The sequence below is a fragment of the Callithrix jacchus genome, chromosome 7 (genome assembly GCF_049354715.1).
Source record: "Callithrix jacchus isolate 240 chromosome 7, calJac240_pri, whole genome shotgun sequence".
Taxonomy (NCBI): domain Eukaryota; kingdom Metazoa; phylum Chordata; class Mammalia; order Primates; family Cebidae; genus Callithrix; species Callithrix jacchus.
Genome location: NC_133508.1, coordinates 126,373,996 through 126,392,410, shown reverse-complemented (window position 1 = coordinate 126,392,410; position 18,415 = coordinate 126,373,996). Strand labels below are relative to the sequence as shown.

The following is an 18,415-nucleotide window of genomic DNA, read 5'->3' as shown; positions in this document are numbered from 1 at the left end:
TTTATTCTCTTTGTAGCAATTGTGAATGGCAGTTCGTTCTTGATTTTGCTCTCTGCTTGTCTGTTACTGGTGTATAGAAATGCTTGTGATTTCTGCACATTGATTTTTTAACCTGAGACTTTGCTGAAGTTGCTTATCAGTTTCAGGAGATTTGGGACTGAGATGATAGGGTCTTCTAAATGTACAATCATGTCATCTGCAAACAGAGACAAATTGATTTCCTCTTTTCTTAATTGAATATGCTTTATTATTTTTTTCTTGCCTAATTTCTCTGGCTAGAACTTCCATACTATATTGAATAGGAGTGGTAAGAGAGGGCATCCTTGTCTAGTGCCCAATTTCAAAGGTAATGCTTCCAGATTTTGTTCATTCAGTATGATATTGGCTGTAGGTTTGTCATAAATAGCTTTTATTGTTTTGAGATATGTTCTTTCAATACCTAGTTTATTGAGAGTTTTTAGCATGAAGCACTGTTGAATTTTATCAAAGGCCTTTTTTGCATCTATTGAGATAATCATGTGGTTTTGTCACTGGTTCTGTTTATGTGATGGATTATGTTTATTGATGATTTGCATATGTTGAACCAGCCTTGCATCCCACAGATGAAGCCAACTTGATCATTGTGGATAAGCTTTTTGATGTGCTGCTGGATTTGGTTTTTCAGTATCTTTTTGAAGATTTTCACATCTATGTTCATCAGGGGTGTTGGCCTGAATTTTTCATTTTTTTGTTGTTACTATGTCAAGTTTTGAAATCAGGATGATGCTGGCTCCGGAAAATAAGTTAGGGAGGTGTCCCTCTTATTCTATTGTTCGGAATAATTTCAGAAGAAATGGAATCAGCTCCTCTTTATACCTCTGGTAGAATTCCACTGTGAATCTGTCTGGTTCTGGCCTTTTTTTGGTTGGAACGCTGTGAATCACTACCTGAATTTCAGAACTCATTATTGGTCTTGTCAAGAATTCAATTTCTTCCTGGTTTAGTCTTGGGAGGGTGTATGTTTCCAGGAATTTATCTATTTCTTCCAGATTTTTTAGTTTATTTGTGTAAAGGTATTAATAGTGCTCTCTGATGGTAGTTTGTATTTCTGTGGGTTCAGTGGTAATATTCCCTTTTTCATTTTTATTGCATCTATTTGATTCTTCTCTCTTTTATTAGTTTCACTAGTGGTCTATCTATTTTATTAACTTTAAAAAAAGCTAGCTCCTGGATTCATTGATTTTTTTTTGAAGCATTTTATGAGCCTCTATCCCCAACTCTGCTCTGATCTTAAGTTATTTCTTGTCTTCTGCTAGCTTTTGAATTGGTTTGCCCTTGTGTCTCTAGTTCTTTTAATTGTGATGTTAGGGTGTTGATTTTAGGTCTTTCTCTTTTTCTAATGTGGGCATTAATTAATTAATCCGTATCATTTAAAAAAATTATGGAAGTATTGTCATCAAAGTAAATATTGGTATGACAGTAACTTATCAACAGTCAACTACTCTTGTGATCTAGTACTTTCATTTAATTTATTGTGGAAAACCTTCCCTTGGATTCTTATGAAAAATTTTATACTAGACAATAAATGCAAGATAAAATAGGACTTACATAATTTTTTTTTACATCCTGGCTATATGTAAGAAATTCAGTATTGATGTTTATTCATGAATTCCTATGGTGAATAAAGACCCCCATGAATAAATGTTTCATTGTTTGATATATGCCCTTAGGACAATTTCCAGGGATTTTTAAAATGTGTTCCTTCCTCCATCTTCAACTGGTTATGCTTATTTCACTGCAATGAGGATCCACAAAGCTTCTCACAGTGCCGTTCTGGAAGTGGAACCAATGTAATATACTTTTGCAAATTTTATAGAACTACATAACCATGTGAAACACATGGCTAGGGACCTTTCCAAGGGCTTTGAAGGGGCATGTGCAAGAGAAGGGCCCCAAAACTTAAGCTTCATTAGTGTCATGATAAGGTAGCCTCTAACTCAGTGGAGGTATGGATGCAAAACTGCCAATACTGAATTTTGTCAAGAAACACACACACACACACACACACACACACACACACACACACAGCAAAACAAAAAACAAACAAAAAAAATCTCATGAAATAAGAATTAAAAGACCAGGAGGTCCATAAAGAGAGCTACATGGGAAGTTGTTAAAAGAAAATATATTTCCAGCAATACAGCTTTAAGTTTTCTGTTTTTTTTTTTTTTCTGTTTTTTCCATTTTGTAGAGTAGGAGAAAGAGAAATAGGAAGAGGAGAAATAAAAGTGGGGAGGAGGAGAAGAAGGAGAAGGGACTGGAAAGGTGAGAGAGAGAGAGAGCACGCAAGAGTGCACTCCAGTAAGCGCCAGCAAGTGAACTGTCAGACAAGGTGATGAATGAGGCTAGTGTTTTGTCAAGAAAGTCAAGGGAGGAGTTTCCAGAAGGTGGGATCCAAGTTGTCTGAGTGCGTGGGAGAGGTTAAGGTAAGCAAAGATACTGGCTTTAATAGCGATGCAATACAAGACAATTATATAGGAAAATTAGTCTACTGCCCTCTCTTAAAAAAAAAAAAAAGGAGAGGAAGCTCTTTAGTCTGGATTGTTCCTAGAGAAATAACCTGAAACAAAGTTCAAATGTGTAATAAAAAGTATGCTGTTTTCATGAATCTTCCTCTTTCGTGCTGGGTTTCAGTTTCTTTCTTTGTCTTTAACAGTGGCAGCGTGCTGCTTACTCTGCTTCTCATTTACTGCTCTTTCCTTCTCTTGAAAAGAACCTATTTGTAGCTCTTTCCATTTCCTGGCTGCCGTAGGAGTAGGATTCAGCAAGCTCCATCACTGAGGATGGAAATGTAATCATGTCCCTAGTCAACACAATGTCAACAAGGAGAAAGACCATCTTAGTGCATTTCAAACTCTCAGTTCCTGTCTGCTGGTGCCTAATTCAACACAATCACTGTGGCACTTAGAGCCGTGCCGCTCCTGATAGCACCGGAATTTCATCTGACCTGTGTCCCATGTCAGGCTCAACTAGAGCCTTTTGGTCCTGGTCATTTTTAAGGATAACCGACCTTTATAAATTCCTTCTCATCCCTGCCACAACTTTACAGACTCCATGTCCCTGAGCTGAGGTACTTCAGAGCTGGAGAGGAAGCTGTTGGAGTTCTTACCTGTTCTTTTCTCTTTAATCCAGATAAAGTTGTTTCTGTCACTTCTCTTTTCTTTCACTGGATCGCTGGACTTTTATTTCACCCTCCAGTGTTGTGTAGCTTTCTGGATTTTCCTCAGTGATCAAATAATTAGAAGGTAAGCCACCTTTGTAATGGCGTCAGAGCCTAATGAAACTGAAAGTACTTCTTTCACGGCACTGACTCAGTAACCACAAATACAATTTCTGGTCTCTGCTAGTAGGAGGGGTAATTATGAAGTTTGCAGATATGTTAGTCAGCTTGCTTCTTTCTGCTCGAGGATGCCACCAAAGAGGGGAGGGCCAGTGGGAGGGGGAGGTGGGGAGGGATAGCCTGGGGAGAAACGCCAAATGTGGGTGAAGGGGTGAAAGCAAATAGAACACACTGCCATGTGTATACCTATGCAACTGTATTGCATCCTCTGCACATGTACCCCAAAACCTAAAATGCAATAAAAAAAATAAGAAGGAAAAAAAAAAAAAAAAAAAAAGAAGCATCGTTGAAGTCTCTCTTCTCCCTGTGGTCATATCTAAGTCAGAGCCTCCTTAACAGCCCGAACAGGGGAGAAAGCTCTTCATTGGAAGGTTGAGCTTTGAAACAATGGATGAAAGCCTGAGGAGCCATTTTGAGCAATGGGGAATGCTCATGGACTGTGTGGCAACGAGAGATCCAAACACCAAGCACTCCAGGGGCTTTGGGTTTGTCACATACACCACTGTGGAGGAGGTGGATACAGCCATGAATGCAAGGCCACACAAGGTGGATGGAAGATTTGTGGAACCAAAGAGAGCTGTCTCAAGAGAAGAATCTCAAAGACCAGGTGCCCATATAACTGTGATAAAGATACTTACTGGCGACATTAAAGAAGACATTGAAGAACATCATCTAAGAGATTATTTTGAACAGTATGGAAAAACTGAAGTGATTGAAATCATGACTGACCGAGGCAGTGGCAAGAAAAGGGGCTTTGCCTTTGTAACCTTTGATGACCATGACTCTGGGTATAAGATTGTCATTCAGAAATACCATACTGTGAATGGCCACAACTGTGAAGTTAGGAAAGCCCTGTCAAAGCAGGAAATGGCTAGTGCTTCATCCAGCCAAAGAGGTCGAAGTGGTTCTGGAAACTTTGATGGTGGCTGTGGAGGTGATTTAGGTGGAAATGACAACTTGTCATGGAGGAAACTTCAGTGGTCATGGTGGCTTTGGTGGCAGTCATAGTGGTGGTGGATATGGTGGCAGTGGGGATGGCTATAATAGATTTGGTTGTGAAGGAAGCAATTTTGAAGGTGGTGGAAGCTACAATGATTTTGGCAATTACAACTGTCAGTCTTCAAATTTTGGACCCATGAAGGGAGGAAATTTTGGAGGCTGAAGCTGCAGCCCCTATGGTGGTGAAGGCCAATACTTTGCCAAACTAGGAAACGAAAGTGGCTGTGGAAGGTCCAGTAGCAGCAGTAGCTATGGCAGTGACAGAAGATTTTAATTAGGGGGAGGGGAGGGGAGGAGAGGGGAGGGAGGAAGGGAGGGGAGGGGAGGGGAGGGGAGCCAGAGAAGTGATAGGGAAGCTGCAAGTTACAACAGATTTGTGAACCCAGCCAAGCACAGTAATGGCAGGGCCTAGCTGCTACAAAGAAGATGTATTAGACAAATACTTGTGTATGGGCAAAAAACTTGAGGACTGTATTCGTGGCTAATTTTATAACAGGTTATTTTAATTTCTGTTCTGTGAAAAGTGTAAAGCATTCCAACAAAGGGTTTTAATGTAATTTTTTTGCACCCTTGCTGTTGATTGCTAAATGTAATTGCCTGAACGTGATGCTGAATCAATGCCTTTTTTTTAAAATATGAAATTTCAAAGTTTTTTTATTGGAAGAGATCTTAGGGACCATTTATAGTTTTAAAAACATGTCCCTTAGGTATTGAAAAAAATGAAATATATCTCAAGATTGGAAATCTGTTTGAGAATTGTAGAATGAGGAGGCATCATATTAATTTTTAGGTATAAGTTTCTATAACAAGAGATAATTCACAATGGAGCTGCGTATTCCTTTAGAGGTGCAGCAAATGAGGAAAGGGCTTGTTTTACCCACTTGTGAACACCTAGCCCTTGGCTCTTAATGGCCAGCACACAGTCAGGAGGGGGCTCTGTGCATTGTACTCATGTTCCAGGCTCAGTGCTGAGTGCTTTACATGAATTAACTACTTAAATCTCATAACAAATATTTCTATGATTTTATAGAAATGAAGAAGGCACAGGAAGACTTTATCAGTTGTCTAAACTTATAACACTATAACTAATCTGAACCCAGGGAGTTCCCAAACCCTCTTCTTGAACCATCTTACTATGCTGCTTGTTTGGTGAGTGAGTAATTGTAAAATAATTGTAAAAACATTTTATTTATAGATGTCTCTCTTTTTAAATTTAGTATACTATAACTTGATGTTTCACAAATTATTTTCTAAGAGCTTCATATGTTATGTGTCTATTTCATTCATGACTACTTATACACAGAATAGGTGGTATTAGCTCGGTTTTACAATAGAAATAAATTATAGCCCTTATGAGCATTTATTTGTTAATTTATTTATACACATTAAAAATTATATATTAGATATATATGAAATGCAGATATATTGTTCTTTCTTACTCATATTTTATAAAATAATTTCATTCACACTCTTCCTATTCTTCCTGAACACTTTGGCTTCATCATTATTAAAACTACTTTAAAGTATTTTTTATTTATTTATTTTTTGAGACGAAGTCTCACTCCATTGCCCAGGATGGAGGCTGGAGTGCAGTGGCAACATCTTGGCTCACTGAAGCCTCCACCTCTCGGGTTTCAGCAATTCCCCTACCTCAGCCTGTCAGGTAGCTGGGATTACAGGCACACCCCACCACACCCAGCTAGTTTTTAGTAGAGATGAGGTCTCACCATGTTGGCCAGGCTTGTCATTGATCTCAAATGATCCACCTAACTCAGCCTCCCAAAGTGCTGGGATTACAGGTGTAAGCCACCATGCCCAGTCGAAGTCTTTTAACTTACTTTTTCAGAGTATATCGTTGTTACTTTTGTCATAATTGCTTTAACCATTTAAAATCTCTGCAAATTGTCCTAAAAACATGTATGGAACAACAGAACATCTATTCAAGAAGACCCCTACAACTATGGTAACAATAGCAAGAATCCATGGTATTTGTTCCACAACCTGCTTCTTCCTTATCTTCAATTTAGATTGTCAAGTGTTCCACTGCAGGTGGGTATGGCCAAGAAGCCTGTGTTCCCTCTTCTTTCATCTTCCAGGAAGGGATAAAATATCTCATCAGGAGGGGCAGTCCATGAGCACTTCTCATTACCTCCAACACCAAGTTATAGAAATTAAATTCCTGGTGAGTGGGACCAGAAGTTAAGGGCCGTCAACCTCCCCCTAGACCCTTTCACAGAGTGAAAGGTCTAGCCCAGGCTTGTCAGCCTGAGAACACCTCCTGATCCCTTCACTGTGGTTCACTTTTAGGGTGGAGTTTCCATGCTGGGAGAGACAAGCAAAGAAGACCAGAGGCTCCCTGTCCAGTGGAAGGAGCCATGGCTCAGAGGTTTTGCCCAGGAAGAGAGGCAGTCCATAAAATCATAGTGCTTGGAAGCTATTCCCCATGATACCCACTTTGTTTGAAACAACGTGGAGAAATTCAAGTGTAGACATTTGAAGAAAAGTTACTGCTAGCTAATCTACTCTATGAGCAATACTAAAAGAAGATTTTCAAGGAGAAAACAAGTGACCTTTTCAAATCGTAATACAAATCCACCTGGACAAACAGTAAGGGAATTATGTAATTATAAAAGACAGCATAATTGTATTATCTTTCCCTTCTCCTTGTAACTTATTTTAAAAACAATAAGTATTTTATTGTTTAAAAGAGTATGTATTTAATTGTATTTCAAGGCCAATAGCATATATAAATGTATTATACTTAACAAGAATGACACAAAGAGAAAAGGTAGGCACAAAGTTATATGGGAATAAAGAACAATAGTAGATGTTAACTTGAATCTCTAGAAATGAAGAGAACTTATAACTAAGAAAATAAAAATGAAAAGCTCTACAAATTTACACATTTTCCTCCTGCTTTCTTAAAAGGCATAAAATAATATAAGTTGAGGGGAACAATCCAAGATGGCTGATCGCTAACATCTCGGGATTGCAACTCCCAGTTAAAGCGCAGAGAACGAGAGGATGCCACACTTTCAGACAAAATTTGGTCACTCATGGAGCAGAAGATTCCCAGTGGAGGAGTCACACGGGTTGCCAGTGCGACTCTTGTGGCTGGTGCAGTGGTTTTGCCAGCACCTCGGCGTGGCAGCTCTTGGTGCAGAGTAAACGGGACTGGTTCCCCTTCTGACCGAGGTTTGGAGCGCTGGGAAGGCAGAGTCGCCTATTACGGACTCAAGAAGGAAGCCAGACTGGAGATTCCTGGGCAGAAAAGCACCATCAGTCTTAACGCCGCTGTTTTGGCTGGTGCAGTGGGTTGCTCATATTTCAGCCCTGGGAATTAACAACTTGGACGTCCACTCAGAGACCTAATTTGAAAGTTGGTAATTACAAAGATGACAGGTGGATAAATTTACAATGATGGGAAGAAACCAGCATAAAAAGGCTGAGAATACTCAAAATCAGAATGCCTCTCCCTCCAAAGAGGATCACAGTTCTTCACCAACAAGGGAACAAGGCTTGATGGAGAACGAGCACATCCCATTAACAGAATCAGGCTTCAGAAGATGGATAATAAGAAACTTCTGTGAGTTAAAATAACATGTTGTAGCCCAATGTAAAGAAACTAAGAACTTTGAAAAAAGGTTTGACAAAATCCTAATGAGAATAGACAACTTAGAGAGGAATATAAGTGAATTAATGGAACTGAAGAATACAATACAGAAACTCCGAGAAGTATGCACAGGTTTAAACACTCGAATTGTTCAAGCAGAAGAAAGGATATCAGAGGTCGAAGTCCAACTTAATGAAATAAAACGAGAAGACAAGATTAGAGAAAAAAGGATAAAAAGGAATGAGCAAAGTCTCCAAGAAATGTGGGACTATGTGAAAAGACCAAATTTACATTTGATAGGTGTACCTGAATGCGACGGAGAGAATGAATCCAAGCTGGAAAATATCCTTCAGGATATTATTCAGGAAAATTTTCCTAAACTAGCAAAGCAGGTCAACATTCAACCCCAGGTAATACAGAGAACACCACAAAGATATTCCTCAAGAAGAGCAACCGCAAGGCACATAATCGTTAGATTCACCAGGGTTGAAATGAAGGAGAAAATACTAAGGGCAGCCAGAGAGAGAGGTCAGGTTACCCACAAAGGCAAGCCTATCAGACTTACAGCAGATCTCTCAGCAGAAACTCTACAAGCCAGAAGAGAGTGGGGGCCAATATTCAACATCCTCAAAGAACAGAACTTTCAGCCCAGAATTTCATATCCAGCCAAACTAAGCTTCACAACTGAAGGAAAAATAAAATCTTTTATGAACAAGCAAGTACTCAGAGATTTTATTACCACCAGGCCTGCTTTACAAGAGCTTCTGAAAGAAGCATTACACATAGAAACAACCAGTATTAGGCTTTCTAAAAATATACCAAAAAGTAAAGAGCATCAACATAAAGAAGAATTTCCATCAACAAATGGATAAAACAGCCAGTTAACATCAAATGGCAATAATCCTAAATTTAAATCGACTAAATCCCCCAATCAAAAGATACAGCCAAAACCCAATGGTATGCTACATCCAGACCTATTTCACACACAAGGATACACAAAGATTCAAAACAAAGGGATGGAGAAAGATTTACCAACCAAATGGAGAGCAAAATAAATAAATAAATAAATAAATAAAAAGCAGGAGTTGCAGTTCTCGTATCTGATAAAATAGATTTTAAAGCAACAAAGATATAGTGGTAAAAGGATCAATGCAACAACAAGAGCTAACAATCCTAACACCCACATACATAGAGACTTAGACTCAATGAGACCAAAAATTAATAAGGATATCAAGGACTCAAACTCAGATCTGGAACAAGTAAACTTAATAAATATTTATAGAGCTCTCCACTTTAAATACACAAAATATACATTCTTGTCAATACCTCATCACACCTACTCATAGGTTTAAATGAAATATTGATTGGCCATTATTAATACCCATTTTTTTTTTAGAATAAAGCAACATTTCCATTCTCTCTCCCACTTTTTCTTCCTCTTTCATACTCTCCTTCACTCCTTGTTTTTCTTTCCTTCTCTCAAAAAAAGAAAAAAAGAAATCAACTTGTAGACCTCTAGATCCAGGTTGGCAATGTCTCTCTCATTGCCTGATTTCCTTCCTTCCCTTCTCTCCCTTCCTCCCTCCCTCCCTCCCTTTCTCCCTCCCTCCCTTTCTTCCTCCCTCCCTTTCTTCCTCCCTCCCTCCTTTCCTCCTTTTCTCCCTTCCTGCCTTCCTCCCTTCCTACAAAAAAATATTAGTTGGTAATCATAACAGTGTATTATTGAGTTTGTAACATATTTAGATTTAATATATATAATAATAATAGCACCCAAAGAAGGAAGAGCCAGTAGTTATGGAGCTATTAGAGTAATAATTCAGTGTCTCACAGAAATTAATTTAGCATAAATTTCAGGCATCCTTTGGTAAATTATGTATATGATTATGTCTAGAACAGTTAATAAGAAAATAATGGGTCTCAAATCAATAATCTAGTCCTTTACTTTGAGACACTGGTAAAAGAACAAACTAAATCTGAAGGAATCAGAAAGAAGAAAATGAAAAGTTTTGGAAAGTAACAGAGTAGAAACCAATGAAATAGAGAATAGAAGAAAAAAGTGGAAAAAGTCAATAAAACCAAAAGCTACTTTTAGAAATGATCAACAAAGTTGACAAAGCTTTTAGTTAGACTGGCCAAAACAAAACAAAACAATCAAGAAAAACAACAGAGGACTCAACTAAAATCAAGACTGAAACGGGAGGCATCACTACTGGCTTTACAGAGATAAAAAGGATTATAAGGTAATAGTATGAACAACAGTATGCCCACAAATTAAATCATATAAAATAGACAAATTCCTAGAAAGACACAAGCTACTGAAAGTATCTCATGAAGAAATAGATCATCTGAGTAAAAGTAACAAGTAAAGATATTGAATTATGTATTTGTCTGTTTTCATGATGCTATGAAAAAAATACCTGAGACTGGGTAGTTTATAAAGAAAAGAGGTTTAATTGACTTAGAGTTCCACGTGGCTGAGGAGGCCTCAGGAAACTTACAATCATGGCATAAGGCACCTCTTCACAAGGTAGCAGGAGAGAGAATAAGAGCAGAGTGAACGGGGGAGTCCATTATAAAGCCATCAGATCTCAAGAGAACTCAGTATCATGAGAACAGTATGGAGGAAACTGCCCTGTGATTCAGTTATCTCCACCTGGTCCTGCCCTTGACACATGGGAATTATTACAATTTAAGGTGAGATTTTGGGGGGGGACACAGAGCCAAATCATATCAATTATTAATCATAAAATTGCCACAAGGAAAGCACATCCCCAAATGACTTCACTAGCTACTTCTAAACAGCTAGAGAAGAATTTATGCAAGTTTCTTACAAACTTGACCAAAAATAGAAGAGTACAATTTCCCATTCAGTTTGAAGTGGTACTAAAATGCTACCAAACCCAAAGACATCACAATTAAAGTGTAGACCAATATGTCTTTTGAAAAAGAATGCAAAAATCCTCAACAAAATACTAGCAAACCAAATCCCAGAAACATATACCAAAACTTATGCTCATATGAAGTGGAATTCTTTCCTGCGAGAGAAAGTATGGTTTAACATGTGAAAATCAATTAATGTAAAACACCATGTCAACAGAATGAAGGACAAAAACTGTATGATCATCATAATAGACACAGGAAAAGCATTTGATAAAATTTGATACCCCTTCCTGATAAACATAGTCAACACACTGAGAACAGAAGGGAACTTTCTCAGCCTTATAATGTCCTTTGAAGTTTTATTTTTATATAATTTTAGACTTACAGAAAAGTGGCAGAATAGTTCAAAGAGTTTTTTGGGGAAAGAATCTTTCCCCAAATGTTATCATTTTAAATTTATTTTCTTTTGTCTGAACTATGTAAGAGTTAGTGACAAATATAATGGCTCTTTATTCCTAAATAATTCAGTGTGTATTTCTTAAAAAGAGATTATTTTACAGTGCCACAGTATATTTATGTAAAGCCCTTCTTAGGCTATACACTATTTTTTTCTAGTTTTTTGTTTCTTTTTTTAAATATTTCAACTCTTATTATAAGTTCAGGGATACATGTGTAGGACATGTAGTTTTGTTATGTAAGTTAATGTGTGCCATGGTGGTTTGCTGCACAGATCATCCCATCACCTAGGTATTAAGCCCAGCGTAACTTAGCTACTCCTCCTGATGCTCTACCTCCTCCAAACCCCACCCCCAACAGGCCTCAGTGTGTGTTGTTCCCCACCATTGTCCCTGAGGTAATAAACATTATTCACAAATTTTAAAATGTTCACACCATTATGAGATTTTGGTTAGTATATCCCAGAACTAAAAGTCTGCATATGGTGTTTAGTTAGGAAATAATGCTTACAAGGACAGATTTATTTATAAGCCATCATTTTCCAACTGAATGAATATAGAAGGAACTCTTAAAATATGTTAAAGACTCCATGGAGCATATGAAGTCTTAAGTTTCTTTTTAAGTCAATGTAAATAAAATCACTCACCAAAGTCATGAAGAACATTTGTTATCATTTTGAATAAATAGTGGCAATTATTGTATTTTAATTGAGGCTTGCTCTACCTGAGGTCATGATTCAAAGTGAGAGCCCTGGAATAATAGATATTTCTTAAGAATCATGAAACTGTTTACTAAATTTGATTCACTTTTACATGACTACTTGGAAAAAATGTCAAAATCAAAAAAAGATCAATGTGTCATCTGTATCCAAAATAGAGTAATATGAATGAATCAAAACAAAAAATATAAAAATATTTAGAAAAAAAGCCAGCCCCTCAAATACTGATTAGTAATGTAAATTTTTCATGAGCTCAGACCAATACTAATCAATTAATGATTACTATGAGTTGAAGGTATTACAGAAAACCCTGAAAGTCCATAAATGTTTTCATTTTTTTGCCATCTGAAAATAATCTTTCCATGAGAAAGTGGAATATATATGTTCTGGATGTTTGCAACATTCTATTGACCAGTATTTATGGACAGTAGTATAACTATATCATATAACAATACAGCTATTATGAAAAGTAAAGACAAAGGGTTGCATGCACTTTTTAAAATTTTAATTAATTATTTATTTATTTTATTGCATTTTAGGTTTTGGGGTACATGTGAAGAACATGCAAGATAGTTGCATAGGTACACACGTGACAGTGTGATTTGCTTACCTTCCTCCCCATCACCTATATCTGGCATTTCTCCCCATGCTATCTCTCCCCAACTCCCCACCCCCCCACTGTTTCTCCCCTATTCCCCCCAACAGACCCCAGTATGTGATACTCCCCTCCCTTGTCCATGTGTTCTCATTGTTCAACACACGCCTACATGTGGTGTTTGATTTTCTGTTCTTGCATCAGTTTGCTGAGAATGATGGTCTCCAGGTTCATCCATGTCCCTACAAAGGACACAAACTCATTGTTTTTGATTGCTGCATAATATTCCATGGTGTATATGTGCCACATTTTCCCTGTTCAGTCTATCATTGATGGGCATTTTGGTTGGTTCCAGGACTTTGCTATTGTAAACAGTGCTGCAATGAACATTTGTGTGCATGTGTCCTTATAGTAGAACAATTTATAATCCTTTGGATATATACCCAGTAATGGGATTGCTTGGTTGAATGGAATTTCTATTTCTAGGTCCTTGAGGAATCGCCACACTGTCTTCCACAATGGTTGAACTAATTTACACTCCCACCAGCAGTATAAAAGTGTTCCTATTTCTCCACATCCTCTCCAGCATCTGTTGTCTCCAGATTTTTTCATGATTGCCATTCTAACTGGCATGAGATGGTATCTCAATATAGTTTTGATTTGCATCTCTCTAATGACCAGTGATGATGAGCATTTTTTCATATGTTTGTTGGACTCATGTATGTCTTCTTTTGTAAAGTGTCTGCAGCAGAACTCATAAACCCCCTTTTTTCCCCCAGGGGCTCTGTCATAGGGAGTTAGGGCTTTATTTATGAGTTTCTGTTGTGCAGCTTTGCTGAGCTGCTGTGGGCTCTGTCCTGTTGCCGTGTGAACTTCCCTGCAGTCCTGTTTATATGGGTGTAGTTAGAACTGCCTCGGCAATGGTGGCCCACCTCTGTAATGGCGGTCTCTCTTTGTATTGGCAGGTTGCCTTGACAATGGCGGGCTGCCTCAGCAATGGCAGACTACCTCCATAGGGGTGGAGTGCCTCGGTAATGGCAGATGCCCCTCCCCTCCAGAGCTGGACCATCCCGGGTTCACAGCTGTGCTTGCCGTGAAACTCTCAATCCAGAGCGTTTTTAATTGCTGGTTTTTGTGTGTGTGTGTGTGTGGGGGGACCTGCTGAGGCTGATCACCTGTCTCCCTGCCTCAGAGCCTTTTTTTTAAGTTGAACGGTTGACTTTCTCCCAGGTGTTCCAGTCACCTGCTGAAAAAGTGCTGGGATCTGTGTGATTTCCCATGTGGTGACCCACTGTGCAAGCTGAATCAACGGAGCTGAGATTCCTGGCGCTTTTTTGTTTGAGAATCTCCTGGCCTGGCTCTCTGTTTCAGTCCCCTGTTTAATCAGATGAATGGGCGACTCTGCCTTCCTGGAGCTCCAATCGCCAGCTTAAAAGGGCAACAAGACCAGTGTATTTTGTATGGAGAACCACCATGTCAGCCAAAACAGCTCCACTGGTGACCAGTGCGGCTACTCCACCTGGGAATCTCCTGGTCTGTGGGCAATGAAGATCCATCTGGAAATGCAGTGTCCACTCACCCTCTGCACTTTCACTGGGAGCTACAATCCTGAGGTGCTCCTAAACAGCCATTTTGGATCTTCCCCCCATGTACTTTTTATAAGTCATTTATAAGTAAGTAGACTGTTTTTTGTGGTACTCACTACATTTAGCTCTGTCATTTTTTTTTAAATTTCAGATTGTATCTTTTATTAGGGAAATCATTCAATTTTTCACTGGAGAATAAGCTGAGTTTCTTGAAGTTGTTGGATAATTCAGTTTCTTTCAAGTTATGTTTCCTTTTTGTGTTAATCTTGTAGAAGAAGTGCTTTAACCACACAGCTCAACTTAAAAAAAATACTCTAAATGGGATGACTTGTGGCAATGACTAGGAGAGGAAAATCTGGAATGGATGGTAGAGGAAGGAGATGAGAAATATCAATTATGACTTTGAGAAAAGTCGCAGAAGTGAAATCTGGGGCTGTTAACTCCTATGTGTTAAGTCCTTTATAGAATTGCAGTTGCTCACTAACATGAAGAATTGACAGTGGATTGAGTTTAATGTAGGGCACAGTGATCAGAGTGGTGAAGAGATGAACTATATCAGCTGCATCTGATGCACTGACCCATCTTCTTACACTCTCTTCTCATCCCAATTGTGGCAGTGCTGGGCAGTTCAAAAGAGGCCTGGACTCATCTCAGTCTTATAGTATGTTACATTGGGTAATATAAAACCTGTATCTACATGACAGAGTACAGGGTTTATGGGATTGGTATACTCACTTTGTAACCTTTCCCCCAGGGCCTCTCAAACATGCTGGGTATGTTCATGTCTTAGGCCTATATACCTGCTGTTCCTTTTGTTACTTATGCTATTTCTCCAGATATCCAGGCGAACTCCCCTTACTACATGAGGTCTTTCCTGAATTGCCACCTAATTGATGCTATTTCTGATCTCCCATGTCAAATTGCTATATTCTAAATTGCCACTCTTTTGCTCCCTTATCTCTGCTTCACTTTTCTGCATGAAAGTTGTGTTTATTTGATGTTCTATATGGTTTACAGTTTTGCTTATTACTTGCTAGAATGTTATATCCCTTGAAAGCAGATATTTTTGTCTAACTGCTCAGTCTTCTCTACTACCTCAAATCAGTGTCTGACACATAATGAGCCTTTAATAAGCATTCATTAATTGAATAAGTCAAAACTGTGGAAGTGAACAAAAGCATTATGCTCATTTTCAAGATTTTTGAGATACGTTATAGAATTTTCCTCTGGAAGTATTTGCAGTTCCTCTCACTCCTTCAAGTGTTTATCATGCCTTTCAACTCCTTCCAACCATGTGGAATCAGGATTTTTAATCTTAACTCCACTAACAGGTATAAAATGACATGTTTTCTAAATAAGCAATTTTAACATTTCCACTGAAAAAGAATATATATTTAGATAATTATTTTCACCACATTTTATCTCATAGTATGTAGGCTTCCTTGAGCTGATGAAGCCTGAATTAGTGTTACAAGAAGTCAAACAGATTTGGTGTCTACTATATGATAGTCATTGTGCTACAGTCTTTACAGGTGTTATCAGTTAACTCCATTTTTCAGTACATACTTACGATGTAGGTAGTATTATTTTCATTTTAAAGACCAGGAAATACAGTTTAAATATGTTGAGCGGCTTTTTTTTTTTTTTGAGACAGAGTCTAGCTCTGTCGCCCAGGCTGGAGTGCAGTGGCACGATCCTGGTTCACTGCAACCTCCACCTCCCAGGTTCCAGTGATTCTCCTGCCTCAGCCTCCCAAGTAGCTGGGATTACAGGCATATGCCACCATGCCTGGCTATCTTTTGTATTTTTAGTAGAGACTGGTTTTTACCACATTGGCCAGGCTGGTCTCGAACTCTTGACCTCGTGATCTGCCTGCCTCGGCCTCTCAAAGTGATGGGGATTACAGGCGTGAGCCACCATGCCTGGCTGTTTAATGGCTTTTTAATACCAGTTTATTAGGATATAAGGCTCTGACAGTTGATTGATTTGAGGTTTCTTCAAATGTTGAATCAGTGTGTTAGGATCAAATTAGGTTCGTAGGTGGTTCTATATTCTGCCAACGTGGACTGAAACATTGTGGTGCTATAGGTCTTTCCCTTTACTCTTTCTAACCGTAAGTTGAGATGGGGTTTTGGCATGTTGCTGAAGATGGTCTTGAACTTCTGGGTTCTAGTAATGCATCTCTTGTGACCTCCCAAAGTGCTAGGATTATAGGCTTGAGCCACCAACTCAACAAAAAAGGGGGATTTGAAACTGCAGAACCAGTCCAATGTGTTTCAAGTTTGTGAAATAAAATAATGCATTGTTTTACTGTTGTCACGGACTCCTGGTTTCAAGTTTTATTACCTGAGCATTCCCAGATTCACTCAGCATGTAACCACGGTGGAACCTAAGTGCTTGGACCAAGGAGCAGGGCTGAATTAAGAAGCAGACACTTTAGGGCTTAATATGTGATCTGATCAGATCCAGCCCTGACATCACCTCATGACATGAAGCAGTCAGATCACACCTCATTATCCTCTGTCTATAAAACCTGCCCCAACCCCAGCTCTGAGAGACAAATTTGAATATTTTTCCCATTTCTTTGCTAGTTTACTAAAAATAAACCTTTCCTTCTATAAAACCCCTGTGTTTCCTTGTTTGACTTTCCATTGCAATCATGCAAACAGCCTCAGTTGGGTTAGGTAGCAAACATTCCCAAGACTCAAAGAGCTGCAGCGCATCACTGTTTTGAGAGCCCAGCCCCAACCAGACCATATCCTGTTTTGGGGCCTAAAGGCCTTGCGTCTCCACACCCCAGGTGGCCTGCTGACATGTCCTCATTTCCACTCAGAGGGCTGCAACTTTGTCCTATGTGCTAATTCAGTGGTGCAGTAAGGCACAGGCAGTGCACCACACTAAGGAGGCTGCCCCCAGGACAAAGGGAGCCAAAACACACACTCCTCAGTTTCTGAAAGCCACTCACCTGGGGCCACTACCACTGACAGCAACCCTCTCAACCTTCCACACGAAGCAGGGCCACCAAGCATCTACATGTGCCTTCCTCCAGTGGTCCTGGGGCTGGCCTGCCTGGACACTGTTCTCTGTCCTGAGGACAGGCTCTCATACCACTAACCACCCAAGCAAGCTTCCCAGGGCCTGGGGATCATGCTGCCTCAACTGTTGCTGCGGCCATATGCACACAACCTCAGGAAGTCTGACAACAGGCCCAGGTCACCTTCCACTGGCACCCGAGCAAGCCATCCAGGGTCCTGGTGATTGCCCTGCCCTACTCGGCATAGCCTGCACCCTTGCACACCATTGGAGGGCCTAAGGACAGGAAAACAACATGCCTCCCTAGAAAGAGAGCTTTATGGTACTCTGGCATATATTAGAGAAAAGTACTAAACCAAGTCAGATGGTTTGGAATGTGGTCTAAATATTAATGCTACCAAACTGCGGAGGAAGTAACTTAATTTTGCTGATTTTTCAGTTTCTTATACTTTATTGGTTAACAAAGAAACCATTATTTGCTTCTGTAATGTTTCTGTAAAGCAGAGTTCTGCAAACTATGGCTTATGGGTGCCGCCCTGTTATTGAAAATAAAAATTGATGGTAACATAGCCACACCTTTGTTTTATGTGTTTTCTATGGCTGTGTTTGCACTACACGCAGAGCTGAGTACTTGAGACAGAGACTGTAAAACCTGCGAAGTCATAAATCGTTACTAACTGGTATATTACAGAAAAGATTGCCAACCATTGCTATAAAGACTAAAGCCTTATTTTCTGATAAAAAGAACTGCAAAAAATAAAACTTAACCAGAAATAAGAAGCCTAGTAAAATACACTGTATTTTCAGTTCAAAAATAATAAGGCAGAGTTATTCTTTTTTACTGTGAAGTTACTTCAACTCATAACAATTTATTTTATTTATACCTTTGTAGCAATAGATCTTGGGAAAAAATAAAAAGAATATCTACATGTCAACTCATAAAAATTTATTTTATTTATACCTTTGTAGCAATAGATCTTGGGAAAAAATAAAAAGAATATCTACATGAACATTTCATCTAGTATTCTGTCTCACCTGGTCTTCTATGAAGTTTCAGGTCAGGTGAAGCAGCAGTGCTTGGCAGCACCATGCTGTATTGTGAAAGGAGGCACTGGCCATCTGATTGGATCAGAGGTAGTTCAAGGTAATAAGAGGC

General features: G+C 39.0%; 2 long non-coding RNA genes and 1 pseudogene across 6 annotated transcripts in view; 2 read left to right on the top strand and 1 right to left on the bottom strand.

The window, feature by feature from the left end:
* The window catches only part of LOC118143016 (uncharacterized), a 49,133-nt gene extending 45,809 nt beyond the window's left edge, over positions 1 to 3,324 (bottom strand). For all 5 annotated transcript variants that reach the window (XR_013520242.1, XR_013520244.1, XR_013520243.1 and 2 more), the window contains exon 1: positions 3,149 to 3,324. This is a non-coding gene — a long non-coding RNA (uncharacterized LOC118143016). The remainder of the gene's footprint in view (positions 1 to 3,148) is intronic.
* Positions 2,340 to 7,228, top strand: LOC144577042 (uncharacterized). The gene is made up of 3 exons (XR_013520248.1): positions 2,340 to 3,284; positions 5,409 to 5,527; positions 6,686 to 7,228. It is a non-coding gene; the product is annotated as an uncharacterized LOC144577042 (long non-coding RNA).
* LOC118143257 (heterogeneous nuclear ribonucleoprotein A1 pseudogene) lies at positions 3,527 to 4,561 on the top strand (annotated as a pseudogene).
* Positions 7,229 to 18,415: the final 11,187 nt, after the last annotated feature.